Genomic DNA, 19,807 nt, shown 5'->3' with positions numbered 1-19,807 from the left:
TGGCGCTGCTCAGACTGAACCTGGGGGTGAGTTGATGGGCGGGTGTATCTGCAGCTGTGCAGTTAGTGCTGTGCGAGAGGATTCTAGCTGAAGTTTATTTTTGTAGAGCTTCATGACCCGAATTATTTATAGATTGAAGGCTTTGGTAAATTCGGTCTCTGAGATCCTTCCTCCCTACATCCCGCACACATACGCACGCGCATGGGCACACACACCCACAGAGGCAGTAGCACCTTCCAGGGTGCTTCTGATCCTTCCTCCCCTGGAGCTGTGCAAATATTAACTACCCATCCAGAGTCACAACCCAGTAGGCTGAGGATCCCCGGAGGACAGCTGGGAGCCCGGCCCTAAATGCTTGAACAACGGAGAGGGATATAGGAGCCAGGGAAACTCAGTCTGTGGGTTGCAATGAACCAAGAGAGCAGAGGAAGAGGAGAGACAAGGCCAAGGATCCCTCCTGTCCCTGAAAAGGAAGGAGGTCACTAAGATATGCTAAACTTTGAGAATTTTGCCCCCACCCCTGCCTGCATGTGCATAGACACAAACACACACACACACACACACACACACACACCCATACCCACATATAGGCAGATGATTCTAGCATTGGACCCCAGTGAGATGTCGGTCAATCACTGGGGCTTTGACACTGGAGATTGACATTTCCATGTACAATTATTTCCCTTTCTGTGCATGTTAGGAATCTGCCCTAAATATTAAACTGGGGGGTGGATGATCTAGCAGAGGGGTTCATGATCCTGAGGCTTCTGGATTTCTTCCTTCATGGAAGGCTAAGCCATGGAAGGCTTTCTCCCGGAATGTGGGGAGGGGCTCCCGAGAGAAACCATTTGTTCTCTGGACTTCTGCATCTGGGAACAGTGAGAATTAAGAGCCTGGGTTAGAATAGGTGATGTAGTGAATATTTATTGAGCAATGACTATAAGTCAAGTGTTCAGAGATTCGGTTGAGGAGACTGGCTGGATTGAGAGTCTCTTTTTCTAAATTGCGGCTTCATTGCTCCTCACCAGCCAGGGGTGGATGGCCGAGTGACCACTGACCCCCGGGGCCCACAGAACCGAGAGGAGCAGCCTCTGCTTCACACCTTCCTGTGGTTAACGACCAGCTGCGTTTCACAAGGGCACCAACTTCTCTCTCCCCGGGGCCTCTCTCCCTGTATGACTCAGCAGAGAGTGACATCAAGATCTAGAAGCAAAAGAATCCCATCTCTCCGTTCTCCCTCTGTCTGGGACCAGCCCCACCCGTCAACCCTGCTCCAGTTCAAGACTTGGGCCAGTGAGGAGGATCCGGGAACCAGATGAGGTTGCCAAGGGCAGCGGAAGCACTTGATTGTTCTGGGAAACAATAAGATCAACACTGGCGGGGGACAGTTGAAGCATTAAGCAGCCTCCGAAGAAATCACATCACACAGCAGCAGAGCAATAATTCACGGGGAGCGCGCAGAGTTGCGGGGGGTGGCGAGCATTCAGGAGTGGGGGAGGAATGAATAAAAAATGATGAGCAATCTCTGCCAACCGGAAATCTCTGTTTGCCCGAAGCTCTAGCCACGTGGGGCTCTCAGAATCCCCACTCGAGGCACCGCACACAGGTTCTCGGCCTGGGGATACCCCACCTGGTTGAGGATAGCGCCTAACTTCTTGGGCTTTTTGTGAACCGGGCACGATTCAGAAGCACCCTTCAGGGCCCAGGTGGAGGGGGACGCAGGCTTTCTTATCAAACTCTGGAACTGGGTGTGGTGAGAATCGGGCAGGCTGCCCGCCCAGGTTAACCGCCTTGGAAATGCCCGGCCCCACCCCCCCAGAGGCCCTGCGACCAGGCCAAGCGAAGCAGCACTTCCTGGGACCCGACACACACGGCTTCCGAATTGCTCATCAGCCTTTATCAGTGTAGTTCGACGCATTTATTGAACACGTCAACCAGCGTGCAAAAGGTTGGGGCGAGAAACATCAATGATCTTGAACAGTGTGACGTCGGCCTCCCCATTTCACAGAATAAGAAACATTAAGCGTCTAGGGCAAGTTAGGGACAGAGCCAGGCTCAGAGCTGAATCTTCCTGATTCCAAAGCCTGAACTGGGTCTCTTTCATTAGGCTCCCTCTGGGGCCCCGCTTCTCCCTAAGTCAAACGGAGAAGACGATGCCTGCACTGGAACTAGGACTTACATCTAAAAAGTGTTCGGTGCCCCTGGAGATAAGTCCTGGGGAACAAAATAGATCCTACAGCTGTCTCCTCTACTATGACAAGGAAGGCCACCTGCAGTCTGGAGAAAGAGCAAAAGGTGGGGCAGTTAAGAGGGTTATTACCCTCTTTAATTAACTCATTCTTTTCAATGGCCTAAAATTGCCCTGCATTTTATAATCTGGAACCGTAATCTCCAGCTTTCATTAACACCGAGGATGACATTTAAAGCTGTAAGAATGGGAAGGGAGGCCTAGACTTGTGAGCACAGCTATCTGGCACCGGGCTTGTGCCTGAACACAGGAGGCTCCCTGAGATTTTAAAAGGAGAAGTCATTGAGCAAATGCATGTGGCCTGCGTACACCACGCTGCGGAAATGCGTGGTAGCCCAGGGACGGGGCGAGCACATCGCGCCGCTGCGTCTCTCGTCCCACCGCTAACGGGTGAGGCTCGAGTCTTCATTGCCTCTTATCTGTGCTACAGCAATAACCTGAGAAATCTCCCTGCCTCCAGCATATTCCCGCTGTAATCTGTTCTACCAACGCTGCCAGATTAATCTTCTTAAAACACTTATTTGATCCTGCCTTTTCTGTATGCAAAATCCTTAAATTTCAGGTGTTTGTAATTTTCTTTCCCTTGCTTATCTCACTCCTAATTTTTTTTTTTTTTTTAATGATGAACATACACTACTTTGGGAATACGAAAAAAAAAAAAAAAGAAAGTAAATCATCGCATGCACCCATGTACCTACAACACAGAACACCCTTCATTGCCTCCGGTGAGACTTTAGAAACGTTCACGTCCCCTTACTTGTCATTCCGGGGTCTAGCTAGCATGGCCTTCTCATCATTCTCCAATTAGGTCTCCAGGTTTTTGGTCTGCATGTCTTGGCTTGACAATTTATTCTCCTTCTTGGATCCTAACCATCCTTCAAGGCCTAACCCAAATGCCCCCTCCTCTAGGAAGCCCATCCTGATCTCCCCTTTGAACTCCCATAGTCCCTAGTGAGTCTCTCGGCATGGTGACCTGTGAACACACGTGATGATCTCTTCTAAGACTGTTAAGTTACTAGAAAACAGACACGGGTACAGCCTCCTATGCCTTACTGCATTCAGTGCTGCTGTACACATCATAGGGCTTCCATCACCCCCCCCCCCCCGATGGAGTGAATGAATCCCTGTTCCTGCAACTGGGTAGGAACGGAACATTAGCCACAGCTCACATTCATTTAACCCCCATTATTGATAGATATTGTGCTAAGCGCTCAATACACACTCTCTCATTACAGCCTCACAACAACTCTAATAGTCCCATGTTATGGATGAAGACACAGAGGCTCAGAGGCATGAGGTGACCTCCAGGTCACAGGGCTGGTGGGTGGAAGAGCCAGCATGGCCTTCACTTTTGTAGGCCTCTGTTTCCCCATCTCCGGAAAATACTGAGTGGAAAAAAGAGAGACTCTCACTTTGCACATCCTCCCCACCCTCCATCGGATCTTCTGGAGCCTGGCCCACAAGCACGCTGTGCTCACTTCCCTCTGTCGAGGTGGCTGTTGGGCTCCCCACCGGACCGCCAAGAGCTCCTGGGAGGAAAGCACCCTAGCCGCTCAAGGTGCTTCTACGGAGAAGAACTCCAGGCCACCAAGCCAGAGCTCGGCTGGCTCAGAGGCAGCGAGCAAGCAAGGGTTAAGTTGGCAAAGATGGGCTCAGCGCTGGGGTCTGGGAAACCACATCAGAGGAGGAGAGGGAAGGGAAGGGAGGCCAGAAGGCCTCTGCCCTGCAAACCCGAGACACCAGCCCAGGGGTGCCCCCGTGCTCTGCTACGTCTGACTTCCCGGCAGAGCCCAAGGGCACAACAGACAGCTGGGGGAGGGTCTGGCTCTTTTAAAAGATTCTGTTTGACTAGCTGTCGTCTTCACACCTTTCCCCATCTCCCCTCCCAGGAGAAGGACTTTAATAATGAGCTGCTTCGTGACAACAGACCCCTAATTAATTCATTGCTATTCTTCTGGGGCCAGATCATTCTCATCAAGGTGGGGGGAGATGGGGCCTGTCGAGCCAGGGCTCTGATCAGGTCTGTGGCTGACTCTCACTTTCCTCCCTGTCATCGCTGCCCCGAGACCCCTCCCGGTCACCTTGCGCTCTCTAACTGGACACCTGCTTCTCCTCGAGGTCAGGCCCCTCCTCGACGTCAGGCCCCTCCTTGCACCGACGCCCCGCGGCCTCTGGGCGCAGCGCCAGGATGCAGACCCTGCAGGTGGCTGGCTACAATGGGACAGCAGGTGCCAGGGGCTCACCGGGGAGGGGGAAGGAGGGGGCAGTGCCCGGCCTGGTGAGGAGCGAGCTCTGTGCTGCCTTTCTCTGGGCATCAGCAGAGCCCCCAGTGGGCTCACGGTCAGCGACGTGCAGCCCCATTCTCGTCCAGCCTCCCCGCGTCCTCCGGACCCCAGGAGCTCCCACTACCCAGGGTGCTGCGTGCTCCTGGCGTGTGGACAGCCGACATCACCTCATCCAGGGAGTGGCCACATTGCAGCAGCCTGTGGAATTCTTCACATGAGGATATGAGCAGGCGACTGGGATTAAGACTGACGGGAATGATTTAGGGACAGTCTGGGAAAAAAAAAACAACCTTAAAAAAAAATCAACCCATGAAGCCAGATCACACTTGGAGGTGATAGAAATTAAGGGGCACACGGGTCTCCCATTGAGCAGCCTCTTAGGTTTCTCGGTTTCCCTTCTCGATCTTTCAAGCCCCACACCTCAATCTTCCCTGCTGATAGGTGTTGACTGGCCAGTCAGGGCTGAAGTCCTCACTTGCTGGGGCGGAGGTCACACGGGGGCACTCAGCCAAGGGACTTAATTCTCACTTTTCTCATCTGCAAAACTGGTAAAAACCAAACTGCCTACTTGGCGAAGCTGCGGTGGGGACAGATTAGATCAGGAATGGGAAAGCATCTGGGACCCTGGAAAAGGCTGCAGGGAGGTGAGGAATTTTTGATGGATTTTCTTTTTTGATCCACAGACTTGGGTGGGACCAGGCTGAGGAGGAAAATTGGGCAGGGAGGAAGTTCTTCAGGAGCCCCTGGGGTAACTGGTCACCCCCACCTTCTGTCCTTTCCAAGGGAGCAGGCTGGGTCAGGGTTGGGGAAGGAGGGGGAGGAGGGGGAAGGGAAGAGGGAGGAGGAGGAGGGGGAGAGGGAAAGAGGAGAGGTAGAAGGGGAAGGGGGAGGGGTGGAGGGGGAGGAGCAGAGGGGGGAAGAGGAGGAGGAGGAGAGGAAGGAGGGGGAGGAGAAGAGGAGAGGAGGACAAGGAGGGGGAGGAGCAGAGGAAGGGGGAGGAGAGGGAGGAGGAGGGGAAGGGGAGGAACAGGGGAAAGGGAGAGGAGCAGAGGAGGGGGAGGAAGAAGGGGAGGAGGGGAGGAAGAAGGGGAGGAGGAGGAGGAGTGGAAGAGGAGAGGAGTAGAGGAAGGGGGAGGAGGGAGGAGGAGAGGTAGGAGGGGAAGGGACACAGAAGAGGAGGAGGGAGGAGGGGGAGGAGGGGGAGGAGGGAGAGGAGAGGGAGGAGGAGGAGGAGGGAGCAGCAGGAGCAAGGAGCAGGAGCCCTTTGCATTATGGGAGTTTGTGGCCAGCTTTTGAAGGCAGCCTCTGAGCACGAAGGAATGGTTTTGCTGGGGTCTCCACAGGACCTGTGCTGGGGACAGAGGGCTGAGGCCACCGGGGCCAAAAGGACGGCAGCTTTCTGATTCAAACCCTTTTTACTTTGTAAAAAAGGAGAGAAGTGAGGGGGAGGCTCCAGGCTTTTCCCCACAGAGAGAAGGCCGCTGGGGTAAACCTACCCACTTCTAATCTGCTCCTTAAAAAGAGCTGGAAGGAGCTACAGCTTAGCTTTTGTGTGGAGTACTAAAGCATCCCCCTCTCCTGCCCCTCCCACACCCCCACTCCTCCGGATTTTTTTCTCTTAAAAGAGCGCTCCACCTCTCCAGGGACTGGAATCATTAACTGAACAGCACTTTGCCTCTCATAGCTTTTGACAATTTGGCAGTGAGCTGGAACGTACAGAGAAACTGCAAAGCAGCAGGGGGAGAGAGGGGGAGCGAGAGGTGTGTCCCTGGGCCACGGCCCCACACCTGGCTGCTCGGCTCTGCGGAAGCGCTGCGTCCCCAACTGCTGGCAGGTGCTGCAGGGGCAGGGGGGTAGCGGCCGGTGGGCAGGGAGCTTCACCTGGTTTCCCAGCCGCGCCTCTTCTGCTGTCACCTAGAGGTGGCTGGGGGCTCGGATGCCTCAAGGAGAGGCAGGAGTTCGGCTCCTCATCCTACTGCACAGGGGACCCTTCCTGAGACGAGCAGAGGACGGGCAGTTGAAGGATGAGGTTTGACAAGGAGGCAGGAGCCTCCACAGGGGCCTCCCAAGGCCACAAAATCCAAAGAGGGCAAAAGGAAAATGGGAGAGAGGAGGACCACAGGTTCCCCAGTCAAGTTGTGGCAGAAGCGGCACGGAGAGAGGGGGAACTCTTGGGTCTCCCAGGTAGGAACATCTACAGAATTGGCTTTGCACAGTCCCAACCAGGGGGAAGCTGAGGATTGTGAGGGGGTTTCTCAGCAAGGCCAGCGGGTCCCCCTGGCGAGGATCGGAGAACTCCTGGTCTCCTCCTCTCCTCCCCACACCCGGCCTTACTCAGCAATCCTAGACTGGAGCGCGGTTACCACGTCCTGAGCGCACGCTCTGTCTTGAACAGGGCACTGGGCGCCTGACATAAATACCTACTTATCTCCAAAACCCATTTCACTGACAAAGAAACCAGGGCTCAGAGAGGTGAGGTGGCTTGACCTTGGATCACAACAGGTGGTGGAGAGAGCTCAGGGCCCCCGGTCAGGTTGCTTAGACAATCTTTTATTAAGCCACACGCTTCCCGAAAACGCATTCACCTTTGTCCTGCGTATGATGCTAACATCTTGTGTCTATCATTTTAATGCCCCTATTCTGCTGTCTGAGCCCCCGTAGGAGTGCCAACGAAAATCATAAATTCCCAGATGTAGAAGCGGAATCTCCAGAGTTCGTTTTGTTCGACTTTTAGCGGGAGTGCCAAGCACAATGGGGTGCGGTGAAAAATTGCATTCTCTCCCTGAATCAAGTTTCAGCATCAGAAAGCCACAAGCCTGGCCTACGGAAGCTTAACCTGCAAAGCTTCACTTTCCTAAATGGCCTTATCCACTTGTTTCTTGTTGCTGCTCCAAGAGAGTAATTCGGTGGATGTGGATTGTTAGGTGGGGGCCTTGGCACGTGAGCAGGAGCTAACACCAGAAACTGTCACATAAAAGACGCTTCTGATGCCGATGGGAAACTTTTGTCCTGGTTTCTGTACGTGGTCTCGCATGATAAATCATTCGTAGACTGTGATGTCTGGGAATCGCCTCTCCTGAAAAATAGGTATACTTCTTTCTACCTGAGAGTAAGGATTTCTAGTTCATCCTATTTCCCTTTTTGATTTGGCTACCAGGATACTCGGGCCAAATCTGGGGCCCGGGCTCCGGTGCTGACGCGTGCTTTATGGTTAGCACACTTATTTCCACTCCCGTCACATGACTTGGATCTTCCAGTTCCATGCTAGTTTTCATTACATACGTTTGCCAAAAGTTTTCTTACAAGTTACTTAATTCCTCATTTGGACAGAAGCGGGATGGGAATGCGTGTAAATAATTACACTCACGCACTCACATGCTGGTCTGCACCACATGAATTTGCACTCGGTCCTGTGTTGCTGTGGTAAAGTCTCAGGTCTCTGCACTGTGTGTCCATGTCCTTTCTCTGTGGGTAGCAGCTGGCCGGGAGCTTTCCAAGCAAGGGCCTGGACTACTCCCAGGTAAAGGTGATGTTACATTGGAAGAGAGGGAAGAGGTCGGGACATGCCCCTAAAGACCAAGAACCAGGTTTCAATTCGATTCTTCTAGGCTACCTAAAATCCATCGTTCAGCTGTGGGTCTCCCCCGTGGTAATGTTCTCTAACTATCTGTACAACAGAAGAATGAATAAATCAACTAGAGAAGGAATGCCTTTCTGAGCCAAGAGAGTTTCTCCTAGGAGAGAAGAAAGTCCCATCTTCAGGCCACAGAAGGAACTCGAGCTCACTAGGAGCTCAGTGGGAACCAAGCTCCCTGCCCCATCCCCGTCCCCCAGCCAGGCCAAGAGCATTGGTCACCTGCACCGTGTGCAGCAAGACCGGGTCAGTGTGCTGGACGCCAGGAGAAGGGGAGTGGGAAGAGGGGGAAGGAGGATGGTAGGAGGGAGGCCTTTTCTGCAGCCTTTCTGTTCTCGGTCCCTGGATTGAGTGAGTGGCCCCGTAGCAATGGTGGGAGGAGAAACGGTGGTCTCTACACGTGTCTGTCTGTATTCCCGGCACTCTCCTTCGGCCTCTAATCTCCCATCCCCTTCTCCGGCTCCTTCTCATGTTTCTCCTGCCAGTTCCTGTTTCTGCCCACCTATTATCTCTCTGTCCTCTGCTCTCTACATCTCACCCTCTCTTCGGCATGTGTGCGCACACACGCCCCTCTCCTGGATATCCCAGAGAGAAGCTCTTGCAGCCCCCCGTCTGACCTCATCTCGCCGACTCCAGAGACAGTCGAGAGCAGAAGACACCGGCCCCAAGCACGGGACACCGCACATCCCCGACTGACCTGTGTCCAATCTCAGATTCCAACTCTAATCCCAGTGGCCTTGCCAATGTCAGTCGGGCTAATTTCCTCCTGTAATTAGAAGGGACCCCCCCCCCCCAAATTCCATCTGTAATCCCAGATAATTAGCTCTCTGATTGCCAGTGCGGGGCAGGAAACCTCGTGTTTGGAGAGGGATTTTGGACGCAAAGATTAGGCCAACACGGTGCAGGAAGCTGCACTGGGAAACAGGCCGTTCACAAAGTTTGTTGTTGAAAGAGATTTGTGGTGGGTACGGGGCCTGTTTCCCACCTGGTGATCTGAGCTGCCTCCGACCCTGTCAGGTTTGGCAGCAAGTAAGGACCCTTCCTCAGCCTGCAGGCTCCTCCTATCGCAGGCCCTGTCGCTGCTACGCTAGCACATCAGATCGAGGAGACTCCCAGGGAGGGGATGCCTTCTGCTTGTGGAGGGCAATGTGTGTCTCTGCAGGTGGGAGGGAGGGACGGCCCCGTAGGTATCCACCCCTACGTGCTGGATGGGTGGCAAAGGTTAATAAAATATGGTAGGTGACAAGACCACCATGACTCCTACTGATCCGGGGAGGAGGAGAGATGCCAGGAAAATGGAGGAATAAATCCCTCTCTTACAGGCCTCAGGGAGGACTCCTCCAAGTGGCAGGTGACGAGGACCCTGAGGTCCGAGTCTCCCGGCTGAGGCTGGGGCTTGTTAACAGAGTCAGCACTGCATTATCATCGGCACTGCAGATGGTGCACCCTGGTAGGGACATTTTCTGTTTTGTGTCTGTCATCTAAATTTCCCTTCTGTGATCCTCAGGATCATCCTGCAAGGGTGGGTATCCTCTTATAGAAGAAAAAACCAAGTCCCCGAGAAAGCAAATGACCCCCGCAAGATCACAGAGCAAACCATCGTGGCATGGCTGAGGGTAAGGCACTAGGCTCCAGGCAACTGGTCATGCTTCTTCTGTGCACAATCCCACGCCTTCTGGCTGCGAGATCCTTCCATTGGGAGTTTGAGCATTTAGGATGTTAGGCTGATGGAAGATTTGGGACACTGATATTCAGGGAGATCTAGGGCTCTGACTGCTAAGGATGGCTCAACTCCTCTGTGAAGACTCTGAAAGCCCAACGCTACCATATAACATCCGTCCAAATTTTTTCCTGATGTGGAATGGGGCTGGCATTCTCAGGCCGCCTGAATAACCCTGGTGTGGCCAGAAGTGAGGCCCCTTCCCTTTTCTTCTGCGCTACTCGGAGCCAGAAGATTAGCTTCTGAGAGGAAGGGGCAGGAACTGAAGCTGGGGCCTGTGCATGGGGGACCTGTGCTCCCAGAGCTGGAAGGGAGCAACAGGGGCCTGAGGGCTGGCACCTGGGGGATTTGCCCGGCCCTGCTCCCCCACTGTGGCCCCTCCAATGAGCTCAGGGCATGGGGGAGGGGGACAGGCCACGGATGGATTCCAGATGGGCTATCAGGTTTGCCCATAGTCGACTGTGAGGCTCCTCGGGTCTCAGCAGCTCCCTCAGCGCCGATGCGGCTGCTTGGCAGAAGCCTGCTGTGGAATGCCAGTGAAACCCAACCCGCCTCTCCCACTGGCTGCCCCCTCACTCCCCCTGCACCAGAGATAGCACATTTCTTACCAGCCCCTTCTCTCCTTCCTTAGTATACTCCCCCGCCCCCAGAGGTAGAAAGCACTAGAGCTGAGGACTGGCTGATAGCTGGGCCCCCAGCTTGGGATCTTTGGCCGGAAAGATTTTCCCCTCCACGCCTCCCCCACCCCCACCGGCCCCCAAGAAGAAGTAGCTCTATAAGGTTCTGGGTTCGAGTTCTGAATCCTTGAGAACAAGGCGCCTACATGGGGAGCCTGCGAGGTAGAGGACAGAAGCTCCTGTGTCCCTCTGATTGTCAGATCTGTCCAGTTGGCTCTGACCCCGGTGTGGGAGGGGAGAGGGGAAAACTAAGAACAAGGGGGCCGGATATCCCATATCCCCACAGCACTGCACCATGGCACGGCTTGCAGAATTATCAAGCACATCTCATTCCACCCAACAGGCTGGAGAAAAGGGAAGCCCTCTTTATCCCCATCCTACAGATGAATAAACTGAGGCTCTGGGAGGTCTAGGGCAAAGGTTTGTTTTCGGTCTCTGGAATGTGGCCACAAACATTTCTGAAACATTTTGCAGGGTGTGCCAAGGATAGGGCTCAGGCTTTGGGGATACGGAGACAAATAATACATAAGATCATGCCATAGAAGCCGGTGCTGTTTTGCTGATGTCACGTAATTAATAGATTAATTATTCTCATAGAGGGCCCTCAGGATCTCATCATATAATAGACTTTCACACATCCTCACCCATTCGCTGTGGTTTAAACGAGGAGATCAAGTTCATTTCTGCCTCGCGGAGAGAAGAAGGCAGTATTGCAAATCCGATAAGGGGATGGCGTCAGGATTTCCTGCCCGGTGAAACGTGCCTCAGTCTCCCCCTGGGTGTCAAGGTTCTGCTATACAGTGACTTGATGCTGAAGTTTCTAGAACCTTCCATCTCAGCCTCCTCCAGCCAGGTCTGGCACGCCTCTTCTCTCAGGTCCGCCTTGGGTCGTTTGTTAATGACTGGCAGGCTGGAGGTGATGCTGCCCTGTCAGGGTTGATTAGTTGGGGCTGAAATTTGCATTTTGCTTCAGAAAACCAGTTTGGGATCTGGCTGGCAGAAAGCAGCAGGGCTCCAGCTTCAATAGAGAATGCCCCTGAGGCCAGGCATTTGAATTAACCACAGAAGCCTTTTCTCCCCTTTCCCTCCACTTCCTCAAGCCCCTTCCTCACCTCTCCCCTCACACCAGAAGGCTGGTTGACTGCAAGCAAAGGGCTCTCTGAACACGCTTGCAGAAGAAAGGCCTTTTGCTGCTTCTTCAAAGAAGATGCGAAGCTCCCTCCAGCCTCTCTGGAGGATCGGGGAGGGAACAGGCTGTCTCAAAACGCCATTAAAACATCTCTCACATGAAAAACAGGCCTGGAATGTGCAACTTCACGAGACAGTGGTCCCAGGAAGCACGGATGCTGGTCTTCTGTTCCCCAAGGGCGCGCACAGGTGTCTAGGCCCCAGCTGGGGGCCTGGCCCTGTCCTGGGAGGTGCGAGGGTGCCCGGGCCAGAGAGACAGCCTCTCCGCATTCCAGCCTCACCCTTTTAATAAAACAATAAATAAAACTGTTCTCTTTCTCCTCCCTCCCTAGTTTCCGAGGGAAGCGGCCCTGTTCTTCTCAGAGATAGCGGTCTGGGTTCTCATCACACGCCGCCTTCCCAGCCTCCCTCGCCGGCCCTTCCTCTCCCCAGTCCTGGTGCTATTTTAAGTTGAGGCTTCCAGCCAAAATCTGTACTTTATTAATTACGCGTCAACTACTCTGTGTAATGGTTAATGCGTTTTCCAGATTGTATCAAACGCACAGTGAAGGGAGAGGATCCGAGGGCCGCCTGGGTGCCTGGCGGGGTGGGTTCTGGCTACGGGGCAGCAGCCGGGGCCGGCCCGCCTGTGTCTGCTCATGGGCTCCCCTCTGCTCCCCCCTGGGGTCTCTGTTAAGACCAGGCCCCAGTCGGACTCGCAGGTCTCTATTTAAAGAACTCAAGGCACGCTGAGGGGAAGGCAGGAAAACCCGCCCCATTAGGAAGGGCCAAAGGGCTGGGGACAGCCCGGATCAGTGGCAGGGGGACCGGAGGCTGCAGGGGGCGATCCGCAAGTGTGGCTGGCTCAGTGAGCGGCCACAGCGAGGCTGGAGATGACGTGGACCATCTGTTCTCCTCTCCAGAGGAGAGAGAAATAGCATTTGTATCAAAGCAAGAGAGATGAGAGTGAGACCCGGGCATCGCGTTCCTGACCCGCCAGGCTTCCAGCGCTGGGGCTGACCAGCCGCGTGCCTTGAGCAAGTCTTTCAGCTCCTCCGGGCCTCAGTTTACCGATCTGTAAAGCTAGACTCGACTCAAGATGGCCCCTGGGGTCCTTTCAAGATTGGGTCATTTGTGTTTCTTTCTGGGAGAAGTTAGGAGAGAGTCTGGGGACAAGCAGGATCTCTTTGGGGTGAGCACAAAGATGAGTTGTGTGCACTTCTTGAGCCCCAGGAATTCACAGTCAGGGGAAGAGAGACGACAGTAACATACGACATCAAGATGCTAGCAGGCGGGCACCATCCTATGTGCTTTATGCATAAGAACAACTAAAGGCCCACAACAGCTCTACGAGACAGGTTCTCCTACCTGCCCCCCGTGTTGCTGATGAGAAATAAGGCACAGAGAGGTTTAGTGACTTGTCGGGAACCACACTGCCAGCAAATGGACAGGCCTAATTTGGAGCCCAGACGGTCCCAATGCAAAGACTGTGACACTCGCCACTGCACACGCTACCTCGGGGGGAAGGAGGATACGCAGCTCACACATAAAGCTGGCTCTGCTACACGCCGTCACCAATGACCGGGATCCAGAGGACTGGATAAACCCAGGAAGGCTTCACTGAAGAGGTGGGATGTGAGTCGACAGGGCCTCGTGAATAGCTTGAGCCAAGGTGCAGGCGTGGACTGAGAAGGGGCCACTCAGGGACGGGGAAGGGAACCGGCAAGGCTGGAACCAGGGGGTGTGATGTAGCAGAGGCGGCGTGGGGAAGGGGTGGGGAAGGGGTACAGGAGGAGACGAAGCATTGCTGGTGGCGGGGCGACAGGACCCTGTTCAGGAGCCCGTGGGGAGGCTTTCAGGGGGTCAAAGAAGGTGGTCGGTGACTCCGGGGCAGAGGGCGCAGAAGCCAGCACCAGTACAGGAAGAAGGGATGACATGAAGGGGGGCAGGTGAGGCTCCTAGAGAAGAGGGACAACCAAACGTAGGCCAGGAGGGAGGGGGAGGAGGGAAGCCTCGGGGAGCCGGGCTGGCTAATTGGTGAGGGATGTGGGCGGGGGATGGGGTGAGGGGTCTGCGCAGGGGCTCTAAGTTGTGCACACTAGGGCTGGAACAGGGCTGCTGAAGCATTTACCATTCAATTCCCCAGAGAAGCCCCTTCCGCGCCCCCCCACCCCCTCATGGCTCTGGTTCCCTAGTGACAGGGTCTCGCCTGCCTTGGGGACCTTGTACATCACCCTCACCCAGTCACCCCTGGATCAAGCAGCCGCTGGCGGTGTCACTTGCTGGTGTCCTCCTCCCCAGGAGCCCACGCCGTGGGCTGCCTGCACCCCAGGGCTGGACGCGGCCCACGGCTTGCCAATGCTCAGTCGGTCCCTGCTCCAGGCCCGGGGCTCAGCACCCTTCGCCCGCCCCTGGAGGCCGGCCTGGGCTTCTCACCAGCGCTGCCCCTGGGCCGCGGCTCCCTGCGGTGCACAGGGCGGCCTGTGCTCCTCTGTCCCGCTCCTCTGTCCCGCTCCCGCCACACTGATGGCTCCTGACACTTGCGCGCAGTGTTGCCGGGTGGCAATAATGAACAGTTTAGCGTGGAGATTGGCCTTAGCAGGAGGGAGCCGCTGTGTGCGCGTGTGGGAGGCCGGGGGACACCTGCAGGCCCTTGGCGCCCCAGTGGAAGGACCTTTGGGGCACTCCTTCCCTGGCCGGGCCCTCCTGCCGGGCCGCCCCCGCCCCTCCTGTGCTCCCTCACACTCATCTGCCTCACGGCTGCCTGGGTTCGATTCCCTCTGCCCCCGGCTCAAAAACTAAGACAGTGCCCGGTGGGTCTTTCTTCCCCTCCTTCCTCCAACGGGCTTGCCCCCCTTTACCTGTGTCTTCCCTGGAGGACCTGCAGACATTGCCCAAGAAATACTTTCTTCCCAAGTCCTTGTGGGATTTTGAGAAAAAAGAAAAAGGGGAAGAGGAGAGCATCTGATCCTCACTCTCAGAAGGGAGTTCATCTGGGTCCTCCCCAAGCAGGGGCAGGGAGCATCCGTGAAGACTCCTGAGACGGGCAGGGGGGACCGCAAACTCCTCTGGGGGTCCAGCTGGAGCCTCCTTCGGCCCGGCCCCAGAGCCAGGCCGCCTCACCCCCCGAGTGTCCGGGTGGGAGGGAGCTCCTCCGGACGTATTTAGCAGGCGCTGCCTGACGCTAGCGGCACTAATGGATTCTGTTATCTCGCCAGGACCCTTGTCTGCAGATGGGCAAAGCGGAAGGAGGTGGCAGGTTAAAAATACTCTGTTAGCAAAGAGGCTTAGGTGGGGGCCCTGGCATGAGAATTGCAGCGGGGAGAAGCCTCTGGGACAGGAAATCAGCGATGGAACCCAAACGGCCGAACCCTCGGCCTCTCTTTTGCCTCCGACTTGAATTTGCCACCATTCTGAATATGAGCGTGGAGATGGGGGGATCCATTTGGCCCTTTTTATGAGGCCTGGACGGCCGTGTCTTGGGCGACACCACTTACAGTCACCTGGCCCTCTCTGCCTGGGGTGGCGGATGCCCATGCTCTGATTCATTTTATAGCACACATTCTCTTACTCGAGAGAAAGGAACCGAGTTCTGGATGGATGGGAATAATAATACCCTACATTTATAGAATGTTTTTATTGCTTCTGAAGTGTTTCCATGTACAGTACCTCATTGCAGCCTTATAACATACCTGTGAGGTGAGAATTATTATCCTAATTTGATATATGGGGAAACAAGGCTCTGAGTGTTTATGAGACTTGCCCAAGGTCACGTATTTAGGAAGTGGCAGAGTGTGCAGGCGAATGAGGGTTTTCTGATCTCCCGTCCAGGGCTCGTCTTGCATCCTTTATTCTCTCAACTTTTTTGCTTCCCTTAATTTTCCTATGAGGGCAAAACCCATGGGGCTGTCCCCAACAGCTCAGGGCAGATCCTCATTTAATTTCATTTGTCTTTAAAGCCCAGAGGCCCAGCTGCCTGTCCTGGGTCCAGGCTGGTCTAGTACTGGGCTGGCCTCAGATGGAAGCTTGCAGCTGTGGCATCCTTTCCTGGGCTCAGGGCTACGGTGCCCCAGGATTGATAGCAGCCCCGAGCTTCCAGGTGACACTTCATCTTCTATGTAGGCCAGGGGATCTGGGTCTCATTTTTCGACCAAAGAGAACAAATGTTCTACAACTTTCCTTGGCATACTGATTCAGTGCTCACTATATTCTTCCTTTCTGTTCAGAAAGCTCCTCCTAAGGTTTAACTCCTGCTCCAGCTGAGGTTTATCTATTCTGTGCAGATAAACTGAGGGTTCCTTCCCACATGAGACAGGACCAGTCTCCTATGGCAAGGAGAGAGGACTCTGGAGAGGCACCGCATCCCATCACTCCACGTAAGAGCAGATTACATTTCTCACAATATGGCAAAGCATCATGGTATGACATGGTAATGGCAAGAAATCAACCAAAAATAACAAGATTTTGGAAAAGAGAAAATAAAGAAACCTCAATGGACTGGGAACTCTCACAGAGACACCAGAGTCACCTGGTTCCACTCCCAGTCCCACTCTCTCATGTGAGGCCTCAGCGCTGGGAGGGCTGCTCTAAGGCTGACGTAGAATAGCCACCCATTCAGCCTGGCCGGGACCCTCAACGAGCGCTGCCTACGGAGGCGGGAGCAGAGATTCCAAAAGACAAAAAGGCACCATCACTGACCACAGGGACTTCCTGAAGAGCTGGGAAGGACAGAACGCATCACTTCAAATGCTATCGAATGCCCATTGTGGTGCCGAGCCTGGTGCTAGGCAGGGAAAGTTGGCTGTGATGGGCCCTTGGCCCTGGAAGCTTGCACCCCGAGGAAGCAATGCAGAAAGCTTCGAGACTTAATGACAAATGCGTATAGACTGATTTGGAAATTGTTGCTGAGAGTTCAAAAGAATGAGAGAGAAAGTCCACAGGGCGGGGGTGGGGGGCTGGGGATGGTGGTGGTGAGGAAACGAAAATCAACACATGTGCAAAGTAGTACAGTTAGGAGATCTGTGCAGAACACAAAACCAGGGCGTCATGCATTGACATGATAATTAACCAAAGGCAAGAAGCAGGCCTGGAGCTGCAGGAGGGTGGGGGATACACAGGTGGGCAGGGACAGGATGGAGGGTCTCCCTCCTGGCAGGTCTCAGCAGCGGATGGACTCCCTGCTCTGGCTTCAGTCCCTCCCACCTCGCCTCACCTGGCATGCTCCACCACCCCGCACTCCCCCGGGGCCCAAGCCACTCTTGTTCCCAGGCAACAGGATGCAGTGCAACTCGGCACCTGCTGCCGCACCTGGGGCTATAAGCCGGAGAGGGAGTTCCTGAAATAGAGCGCAGGGCTCGGGGCGACGCTGGGATGTCAGCAAGCTGACTCTCAGGGTGCTGGAGACAGGCACCCCCAAACAAAGGAAATCCACCCCCAACCTGCAAGCTTCACTTACTTGTGCCAGTGCCAAGGGATGAACCCCTTTGCTCTTAACAGGAGGCTGCCCTGACCGCTGAGAACTTCACAGAGCATCTGGAAGCAAAGGGCTCTGAGCAAGACAGGCCCTGGAGGGGACAGGAGACCCCAGGACAATACGTGGTGTTCTGTCTCCCGCAGGCCTCAGCCCTGGTAGCAACGGGAGTGGCTAATGCATTAATTAACTAAGTAGTTTTGAATGGACTCCACTGCACCTCATTGTCTGCAGCCAGCATTCCCTGGAGGGGCCATAATATACTCGGCGCACGCTATATAATTAAATATCAACACATGTGTCCCCGGCCCAGCGCTGGGATGCGTATTTGCTTGCGTTAATGAGAACTGGAGAGGCCTTACTGAGGAGAGTAGGGGGGTGAGGCGTGTGTCACCTGACCATGAGGTCCTTAAGCCCAGTGGCTCCCTCTTCCTCCTTCCCCACCACCTGCTCCCCATGTCCCGCCCCTAGAGGGGCACCCCAGGACCCCCCATGGAAGCTTCTCTCCAGACCACAGGCCAAAGTGTCCTGGGCTTCCCTCCACGGCAGCTGGCACGGGGTGCGTAATGACTATGTTTCTGCTTAATACAAATTGTGGTTATTTGGCCGTCCAAATACCAATTCCCTTCTGAGCTCTCCGTTGTTGAAACCACCACCCACCCTCCCACGGACTTGGCAGATACAAACACCGGCACCCGGGTGCTCTCCTCTCGCCCCCCACCCCCAAATCCATCCAGAGAATTACTCTCTGGCATCAGGGATCCCACGTTATTAAAACGGAGATGGGTGACAAAGCGCACTTGCTGTATGAGGCAGCTTGGTGGAGCCGAACCGGTGGGGCTTTAGGGTCAGAAGGCCTGGGTTCAAATCCTGACGTGGCTACTTCCTGGCTGTGAAACACTGGGCAAGTGACCTAAACCTTGGGGCCCTTAGTTTTCTCATATGGAGAGTGGGCACAGGGGCACCTCCATCTGGTTGGGGAGTGGGGGCAGCTGTTCAGAGGAGGGGCAAGTTCCACAGGGATGAGATGACATCAGATTTCAGTTGAGAGCATCCTCACTGGAATTTTAAGCAGGTCACTAGAATGCAACAGGCTCTTACCTGTTTTGTTCACTGATGTACCCCTCACCCCTAGGAGAGTGACCAACGTATAGTAGATGCTCAGGAAATACTTGAAGGACATAATTTCTCTGATTTCATTTTCATACCAAGCCCTTCATGACTTTCATACCGATGGAATATGCCATCATGTTCTGCAGAGGAATAAACGGGCTCAGAGAGTGGGATGCCTTGCCCAAAGCCCAACAGCCAGCCTGGGATTAACAACTCAGGTGTCTGACTCAAGGGCTCTTTCCGGTGCCTTCAGTGGGTTCTATACACTTGGGGAGTTTCTCATTTTATGGAAAAGGGAAAATAAATCAGAAAGAAGATAAAGTGGTTTTTAAGAAGGACAGGGCAGTGCTCCCGAGAGGCTAATGAGCCCCAACACAGTTGGTAAGTGGCCAGCTGTGGCCAGGTTACGTCGTCCCAGTAAGGCCCAGTTTTGACCAGGCCATGAGGCCGTGGAAAGAGGACTTTCCAAAAGTGGGACCTCAGTGGGGCAGAAGGCTGGGCTCCTCCAGGATCCAGGGCTCTAGACTCCACCCCCATATTCATGGCAAAAGACACGGTACCCCTGGGGCAGTTTTCTATCTGGCGGAGAGGACCCTGAGCCCATCTCACACTCTACAGAGCAAACTCCCGAGAGACAGTGCTCTGACTGTCCTCACTCAGGCCTGCCGAGGCTTCCAGACCACGTTGTTGGGCGTGGAACAGCCAGGCTGGGGGCAAGGCAGGCCCCTGCTCGTACTGCGTGCCCCCACGGGCTGCCCAGAGCCGGAGGAAAGAAGGGGCTGACCTTTGGGAGTCATAGCAGACGAGTGACAGGCCACACGCTCCAACCCAGACATGACACATACTAAAAAACTGATAAACAAGAGCAGATTAATGGAGTGGCGACAAGACACGGGGAAAGTTCAGATGGGTTACACGTGATCGGCAAAGGCGTGGACTATCGACTCTGGGGCCGCTGGAACTTTGACTCCTCAGGAATATTTCTCTGTCTCTGCCAGGGGACTCGATGCTGCAGAGGCCCGGCCCCGGGGCGGACTGGTGCTCCATCCAAAAGTGTATGCTGGGTGCCTCTGGTCCTCTCTGGCAATAAGCCAGTGCCCCTCTCCGATGCGCCCTACAGGGACCCCAGCCTTGTGGGGGCTGGGAGCACCACGGGGTCAGAGAGACTCAGACCTGGCCTTGGAGGTGACACTGGGATTCACAGCGCGGGATCTGGAGAAGCCGGGTGGGGCGGAGGGGATGGAAGACAGATTGGAGGGGAACCTGGGGGATGGAAGTCAAGGAAGACTAGAAAGAGCCTGTTCAACAGGTGAGAAAGGGAACTTCGGGCATCAGACGAGAAAAAAAACTCAGCATGCCAAGGACAGCCAACTCTAGTCCTGGCTTTGGCTCAAATCAAGTGTGGTTTTGAACAAGCCACTTCTCTTTTACGGTCTTGACTTTATTTGCCCCCCTCGACTCCCCCTAAAATGAAGTGCTTAGGTTGGATAAAC

At 54.7% G+C, this 19,807-nt stretch overlaps 1 protein-coding gene across 3 annotated transcripts in view; it reads right to left on the bottom strand.

The window, feature by feature from the left end:
• PLXNA2 (plexin A2) overlaps positions 1-19,807 on the bottom strand; it is a 205,696-nt gene that overhangs the window by 117,286 nt on the left and 68,603 nt on the right. The gene's annotated exons all lie outside the window — the stretch shown is intronic.

This window comes from Canis aureus, chromosome 6, assembly GCF_053574225.1.
Source record: "Canis aureus isolate CA01 chromosome 6, VMU_Caureus_v.1.0, whole genome shotgun sequence".
Taxonomy (NCBI): domain Eukaryota; kingdom Metazoa; phylum Chordata; class Mammalia; order Carnivora; family Canidae; genus Canis; species Canis aureus.
The sequence above is the reverse complement of the archived record's forward strand: the minus strand, read 5'-3'. Positions and strand labels throughout refer to the sequence as shown.